Consider the following 8,188-nt stretch of genomic DNA (forward strand, 5'->3'; position numbering starts at 1 on the left):
AGAAAGCCAGGAAAGAGACCCTGTCATAGGCCGAGTCCTACACTACAAGAAGGACAACGAGCACCCGTCCAGAAGGGCTCTTAAAGCGGAGACAGCAGATGTCAGAGTGTTAATGAGACAGTGGACAAAGCTGTATGTCAATGAGGATGGGATTCTCTACAGGAAAGCAGGAGATAAACAACAGCTGGTCCTACCAAAAGAGCATCATCAAACAGTGTTCCACGAGCTTCACAGAGAGATGGAACACCTTGGGGTCGAGAGGACTTTAAACCTGATCCAAGATCGATTCTACTGGGCCCGTATGTACTCTGACACAGAAAACTTTGTCACCCAAGAGTGTGAGTGTCTCAAGGCAAAGCGACCGCACAAAGCGACCAGAGCTCCCACGACAACCATTGTCACGACACGCCCATTTGAACTGGCATCCATTGACTTTCTACACCTAGAGACATGCAAACAGGGTTTTGAGTACATCTTAATTGTGATTGTGTTGGGTCGTCGGAAAGGAACCAGTGCAGGGGTCCAGCAGGGTCAAGCCCGTAGGCACATTTACTTATATTCAGGGAAGGGAAATGCGGGATGTGTATGGTGCAACTAGAGTCCTGGATGTGGGGTGTGTAAAAGACTATGTGTTTGTGTGCAGGGCGAGTGTGGTGCGTGTGTGCAGGAATGTAAATGACTGGAGGGTGTTTGTACGTGTGCGTGCTAGTGATGCGCAAGTCCAGTAGTAGGGGTTCTGCGGGAGGCAGCGTGGGAGCACAAGGGAGGGGTCAGAGGAACACAAGGGATGCGAGGAAGACGGAGCCCGAGAAGCACCGGGGGTTCTGGGAGGACGGGGGAGAGAGAGACACGGAATTAGACTCAGGATTCCGTGGCAGTCCTGTCAGCAGGAGGCAGTAAGTCACATACATGTACATCCAAACCTGTGGCCATGAAGTGGATCTGAACTGTTTATGACAAAAAGTACAATTATTTGTTTGTAATTTACTTTTCACCCAAGCAAGGCATAAGGGCAGGTGTACCATGGCTCCAGAAAGTATTCACACCCCTTCACCTTTTGCACACTACCATGTTGTAGATTTAACTTTAAATGGATAAAATTGCCGTTTTTGCCAGTCTACAGTCAGTAACCCCACACTGACAAAGTGAAAACATCCATCCATCCATTATCCAAGCCGCTTATTCTTAGTAGGGCCGCAGGATGGTGGAGTCTATCCCAGCAGTCATTGGGCGGCAGGACGGGGAGACACCCTGGAAAGGCCGAATTCAATACTTTGCAGACCCCCCTTTGGTAGCAGTTACAGCTGCGAGTCATCTTGGGGAAGTCTCTATAGGCTTTGCAGGTGCTCTTGCAGTCTGGGCTTTGGCCGGACAGTCAGAGTCTTGTGCTGAAGCCACTCCAGCGTGGTCTTGGCCATGTGCTCTGGGTCATTGTCGTGCTGAAAGCGGAACCATCGCCCCAGTCTGAGGTTGCCTGAACTCTGGAGCAGGTTTTCCTCAAAAGACCTGTCTGTATTTGGCTGTATTCATCCTTCCCCAACTCTGACCAGTCTCCCTGTCCCTGCTGCTGAGAAACAGCTCCACAGCATGATGCTGCCAACACCCTGCTTCACCGCAGGCATGGCCAGGTGAAGAGCAGCGCCTGAGGTGGTCAGCCGTAGTGCTTGGAGTTTAGCCCAAAGACTTCAGTTTTTGTCTCATCTGGACAGAGTATCTTCCCCTCGTACTCTGTCCTTTAAATGCCGTTTGTTAAACTCCAGGAAGGCTGTCATGTGCCTCCCACTCCAGCCTGGCTTCTGTGTGATCCACCATAATGTTGTGGTGGTGTGCTGCTGAGATGGTCATCCCTCCAGCAGCTTCTCCTATCTCATTTAAACATCCTTTATTTCAAATAAACCTACAACACAGAAGGTGTCTGAATACTTCTTGAAGCCACTGCACACACATTTTCCAGATGTGAATATGATCCATACCCAATAAAATGATGCAGTTAATGATGTCAGAATTACTTCCTGCCATGTAGAGGAGAATATCCGTGAGGTTTGTTTAATTGAAACTCCATCCATCCATCCGTACAAACGAGACAGGAACATTGTACATATATCACCAGAACAACCTGCTGTAAACAACCTTACACCTCCACATCCATGGTCATAACAAAGCAAATATAGAAAAGGAATGAACTGTAGTATTAACAGTAATAATGATGATGATGCTCAACTAAAATAGAGTACTTTTGCCAGGGTGTAAATTTAAAGTGCACATTAAGTGAACATGCTATGATGTAAGCAAGCGTGATATTTTTTTACTTGCTTTTCTGTTTGTGCTTCTGGAAATGGCAGATATAGTAGCGCTATCTATCCCTTTTAACTGTCAAGGACAACGCTCCTGAGTTCTCTATACAACTCGGTATCCAATAAACTATTGAAGTATGTTAACTTCGCTTCTTATGTGTTTAAAGTATGTTCTAAAGGCTCTAAATGTCTTATAGTGTCATCTGGTAACTCCAACTAAAAATGTTGACTACCCCTTTAAGGCGCTTAAATATGGCATATGACCCCTTTAAGGCAATCTAACACACCATTGGTGAAACACTCGTAAAGCCGGCTGCGTTGAAGATGGCGAATATCATGCTGGGAAAAGCTGCTGAAGATAAGTTATCCTGAATTCCTCTTTCAGATGACACTATCAGCAGCAGAATAGACCAGTGGTTCTCAACATTTTTGGGGTCCTGGACCCCCTGTGTATTTTTGATCTACCCTGAGGACCCCTCCACCTGATCTTGGGGGAGGGGGGTTGCAATTTGATAGAAACCGTAGAAACTGCATTTTAAATTGCATTATAGCATTTATTCACTCTTTGGGGCAAAAATAAGAGCTTTCAGTTGTAAATTAGATATAGTTAACAAAACAGAATTCTTATGCAGTAACTTTCAGATATATGTAACAAAACAGAATATGTATTCAGTAACTTTCAGATATATGTAATAAGACAGAATATGTATTCAGTAACTTTCAGATATATGTAGCAAAACAGAATATGTATTCAGTAACTTTCAGATATATGTAGCAAAACAGAATATGTATTCAGTAACTTTCAGATATATGTAACAAGAGAATTTTTATGCAGTAACTTTTAACAATGCAAACGGGAGCGAGATCTCTTATTACAATACAATAAATGACACTTGTGAAACAGATGTAATTAGAGAAAAAAGTCCTGTTACCCTTTATAGTTTAGGTAGATAAAGGTCTCAAGTCACATTTGAGTAAAATAATCCTATTTCTATAAATGTCATAGGATCTTTTTTTAAAAGAGATTTTATTTTCACGGACCCCTTGCAATTACACCACGGACCACTAGGGGTCCGCGGACCCCCGGTTAAGAAAAACTGGTCTAGACACCTCAATGTGTCACCGAGTAACTTATATTAAAACGGCGGACTAGCCCTTTAAGGTTCTAAAATATGGTGTATTAGCCCTTTAAGGTTATATACTATGGTCTACACATCTCTGGGTGTCACTAGGTTACTTCCATAGTCTAGACACCACAGGAATAAACTACTACTACTACTACTACTTTCGGCTGCTCCCGTTAGGGGTCGCCACAGCGGATCATCTGTTTCCATTTCTTCCTGTCTTCTGCGTCTTCCTCTGTCACACCAGCCACCTGCATGTCCTCCCTCACCACATCCATAAACCTCCTCTTTGGCCTTCCTCTTCTCCTCTTCCCTGGCAGCTCCATATTTAGCATCCTTCTCCCAATATACCCAGCATCTCTCCTCCACACATGTCTAAACCATCTCAATCTTGCCTCTCTTGCTTTGTCTCCAAACCGTCCAACCTGAGCGGTCCCTCTAATATAATCGTTCCTAATCCTGTCCTTCTTCGTTACTCCCAGTGAAAATCTTATCATCTTCAACTCTGCCACCTCCAGCTCCGCCTCCTGTCTTTTCGTCAGTGCCACTGTCTCCAAACCATATAACATAGCTGGTCTCACAACCATCTTGTAAACTTTCCCTTTAACTCTTGCTGGTACCCTTCTGTCGCAAATCACTCCTGACACTCTTCTCCACCCACTCCAACCTGCCTGCACTCTCTTTTTCACCTCTCTACTGCACTCCCCGTTACTTTGGACAGTTGACCCCAAGTATTTAAACTCAAATGCCTTTGTCACCTCCACTCCTTGCATCCTGACCATTCCACTGTCCTCTCTCTCATTCACGCATAGGTATTCCGTCTTGCTCCTACTGACTTTCATTCCTCTTCTCTCCAGTGCATACCTCCACCTCTCCAAGTTCTCCTCAACCTGCACCCTACTCTCGCTACAGATCACAATGTCATCCGTGAACATCATCATCCATGTAGACTCCTGCCTGATCTCGTCCGTCAACCTGTCCATCACCATTGCAAACAAGAAAGGGCTCAGAGCCGATCCTTGATGTAATCCCACCTCCACCTAGAACCCATCTGTCATTCCAACCGCACACCCCACCATTGTCACACTTCCCTCATACGTATCCTGCACCACTCCTACATACTTCTCTGCAACTCCTGACTTCCTCATACAATACCACACCTCCTCTCTCGGCACTCTGTCATAAGCTTTCTCTAAATCTACAAAGACACAATGCAACTCTTTCTGGCCTTCTCTATACTTCTCAATCAACATTCTCAAAGCAAACATCGCATCTGTGGTGCTCTTTCGTGGCATGAACCCATACTGCTGCTTGCTGATCATCACCTCTCCTCTTAACCTAGCTTCTAATACTCTTTCCCAAATCTTCATGCTGTGGCTGATCAACTTTATACCTCTGTAGTTGTTACAGTTCTGCACATCGCCCTTGTTCTTGAAAATCGGTACCAGTATGCTTCTTCTCCACTCCTCAGGCATCCTCTCACTTTCCAGGATTGTGTTAAACAATCTAGTTAAAAACCCCACTGCCATCTCTCCTAAACATCTCCATGCCTCCACAGGTATGTCATCAGGACCAACTGCCTTTCCACTCTTCATCCTCTTCATAGCTGCCCTTACTTCCTCCTTGCTAATTCGCTGAACTTCCTGATTCACTATCCCTACATCATCCAGCCTTCTCTCTCTCTCATTTTCTTCATTCATCAGCCCCTCAAAGTATTCCTTCCACCTTCTTAGCACACTCTCCTCGCTTGTCAGCACATTTCCATCTCTATACTTGATCGCTGTAACTTGCTGCACATCCTTTGCAGCTTGGTCCCTCTGTCTAGCCAATCGGTACAAGTCCTTTTCTCCTTCCTTAGTGTCTAATCTGTCATACAACTCACCATACGCCTTTTCCTTTGCCTTTGCCACCTCTCTCTTTGCTTTACGCTGCATCTCCTTGTACTCCTGTCTACTTTCTTCATCTCTCTTACTATCCCACTTCTTCTTTGCCAACCTTTTCCTCTGTATAATTTGCTGTACTTCCTCATTCCACCACCAAGTCTCCTTGTCTTCCTTCCTCTGTCCTGATGACACACCAAGTACCTTCCTAGCTGTCTCCCTCACTATTTCTGCAGTGGTTGTCCAGCCATCTGGCAACTCTTCACTACCACCCAGTGCCTGTCTTAACTCCTGCCTGAACTCCACACAACAGTCTTCCTTCTTCAACTTCCACCATTTGATCTTCGGCTGTGTCTTCACTCGCTTCCTCTTCTTGGTCTCCAAAGTCATCCTACAGACCACCATCCGATGCTGCCTAGCTACGTTCTCCCCTGTCACCACCTTGCAGTCTCCAATCCCTTTTAGATGGCGCCTTCTACATAAGATATAGTCCACCTGTGTGCACTTTCCTCCACTCTTGTACGTCACCCTGTGTTCCTCCCTCTTCTTGAAATATGTATTCACCACGGCCATTTCCATCCTTTTCGCAAAATCGACCACCACCTGTCCTTCCACATTTCTCTTCTTCACTCTATACCTTCCCATCAACTCCTTATCACCTCTGTTCCCTTCACCAACATGTCCATTGAAGTCCGCTCCAATCACCACTCTCTCCTCCTTGGGTACCCTCTCCACCATGTCGTCCAACTCACTCCAGAATTCTTCTTTTTCATCCATCTCACACCCAACTTGCGGGGCATATGCGCTGATAACATTCAGCAATAAACCTTCAATTTCCAGCTTCATACTCATCACTCTGACACTCTCTTCACCTCCAGCACGCTCTTGACATACTCTCCTTCAGAATTACCCCTACCCCATTACTCCTCCCATTCACACCATGGTAGAAGAGTTTGAACCCACCTCCGATACTCCTGGCCTTACTCCCCTTCCACCTGGTCTCTTGCACACACAGTATGCCTACCTTTCTTCTTTCCATCATGTCAGCCAGCTCTCTCCCTTTACCAGTCATAGTGCCAACACTCAAAGTTCCAACTCTCACCTCCACATGCCTACCCTTCCCCCTCTCTAGCTGCCTCTGGACATGCCTTCCCCCTCTCCTTCTCCTTCGCCCAACAGTAGCATAGTTTCCACCAACACCCTGCTGGTTAACAGTACCGGTGGCGGTCGTTGGTAACCCGGGCCTCGACCGATCCGGTATGTAAGTCTTATTTATGATCCGCATATCCGCACCACAGGAATAAACACACATGAATAATCCACACTCACACCGGTACATAGAATTATATATACAAATGTACTATGAGTAATAATTATTAGAATGAATGAAAGTAATAAGCCTCAATGGCTAACAAGCATCTGGATTCATATACACACAAATGAAACAGACCAACACGTTAGCATACAGCTCAACAACCCTATAACTAAGCCGGCAATAAAAATAAAAGAAAGTCAACCCCCCAGTTGCAGGCCTGTTTCTTTATCGGGTACGTTGGGACCCTAAACAGCCCTCTTCGCTCCCCTTGGAAGACCGCACATCCAACTTGTACTCACAAAGAATGCTCCTCTTCGTCTCGCGCTTCCCGCCGCAGCACAGCAGCGAACATCAGGCCGGCAGCCATCCTAGCTAACTGGCTAGTTAGCCGTTAGCACCATCTCACGGTCGAACCGTGCGCTCGCCTCGGCAACACAACACGGCAACAGACGACTCCTCCTGCGTTCCTCGATAGTCGCATGAACCCACCACTACACTGTAACTGATAACGGTACTTCGCTAAACTAGAAGACGGCCCGACTCACTGTGGGGAGAGCCCCTTACCGCATCCCGTCCATTCGCGCGTCTTGCTGTGCTAGCAACGAACACCGACTGGCTAGCTCGCTCCGTAACGTCGCTGGGTCCACATATGGGACTGACGAGTAGTCAGTTTGTCTCCCCAGTCCACACAAACAGTTCCCGGGATGGGTCTCGGTCAGACACCCGCACACGTCACTGTTCACTAAACTTCAATGACATTTCTCTCCCCGCAAAATAGCATAAAACAACTCGACATCAAACTGCTCCGTTTGGCTCACACAAGGGACGAGAGACCTACTTTCTCTCCCCGTTCAGTCTGCTCGCGCTGACGTTCCCCGCTGCTCTCTCAACCAATCACATTCAAGGTAAGTTATTCTCTCCACAGCAAACCAATCACATTCAAGGTACCTTATTCTCTCCACAGCCAACCAATCACATTCAAGGTAAGTTATTCTCTCCACAGCCAACCAATCACATTCAAGGTAAGTTATTCTCTCCACAGCCAACCAATCACATTCAAGGTAAGTTATTCTCTCCACAGCCAACCAATCACAACAATGGTAAGTTTTCAATAATAAAAGTAAATGCATTTCACATTGGTAAACAACTGTTTTGCAGAACAATATCAACAATATAATATATTCATATTCAAAAGGTAAACAAAATAACAAACAGGCCAAACTCTTATCTAGTAGTGCAGTAATATATCTAAGGTCTATAATTTAACCACAGGGTTACATATATAGTTCTCAATTTCTATACTTACAGCAGGAAAGAATGGCTTATTATTTAAACATTTGCTTTTATGGATGTGACATTTTGAACAAAAAAAAAAAAAGATTTATTGAATAAAACTTATTTTTACTTTCAATATTCGTGTCATGGAAACCAAACAATACATGTTCCCATTAAAGGTAAAAGTATTACAGACTTTAGACATAATAAAAGCATTTAGTTCCTTCCAAAGTGTTCTGGAAGAGGTGCACACTTCCAGCTACCACATGTCCTCATCTATAAACCTTCTCATCCGCAACA

The sequence above is a fragment of the Lampris incognitus genome, chromosome 16, assembly GCF_029633865.1.
Source record: "Lampris incognitus isolate fLamInc1 chromosome 16, fLamInc1.hap2, whole genome shotgun sequence".
NCBI classification, from domain to species: Eukaryota; Metazoa; Chordata; class Actinopteri; order Lampriformes; family Lampridae; genus Lampris; species Lampris incognitus.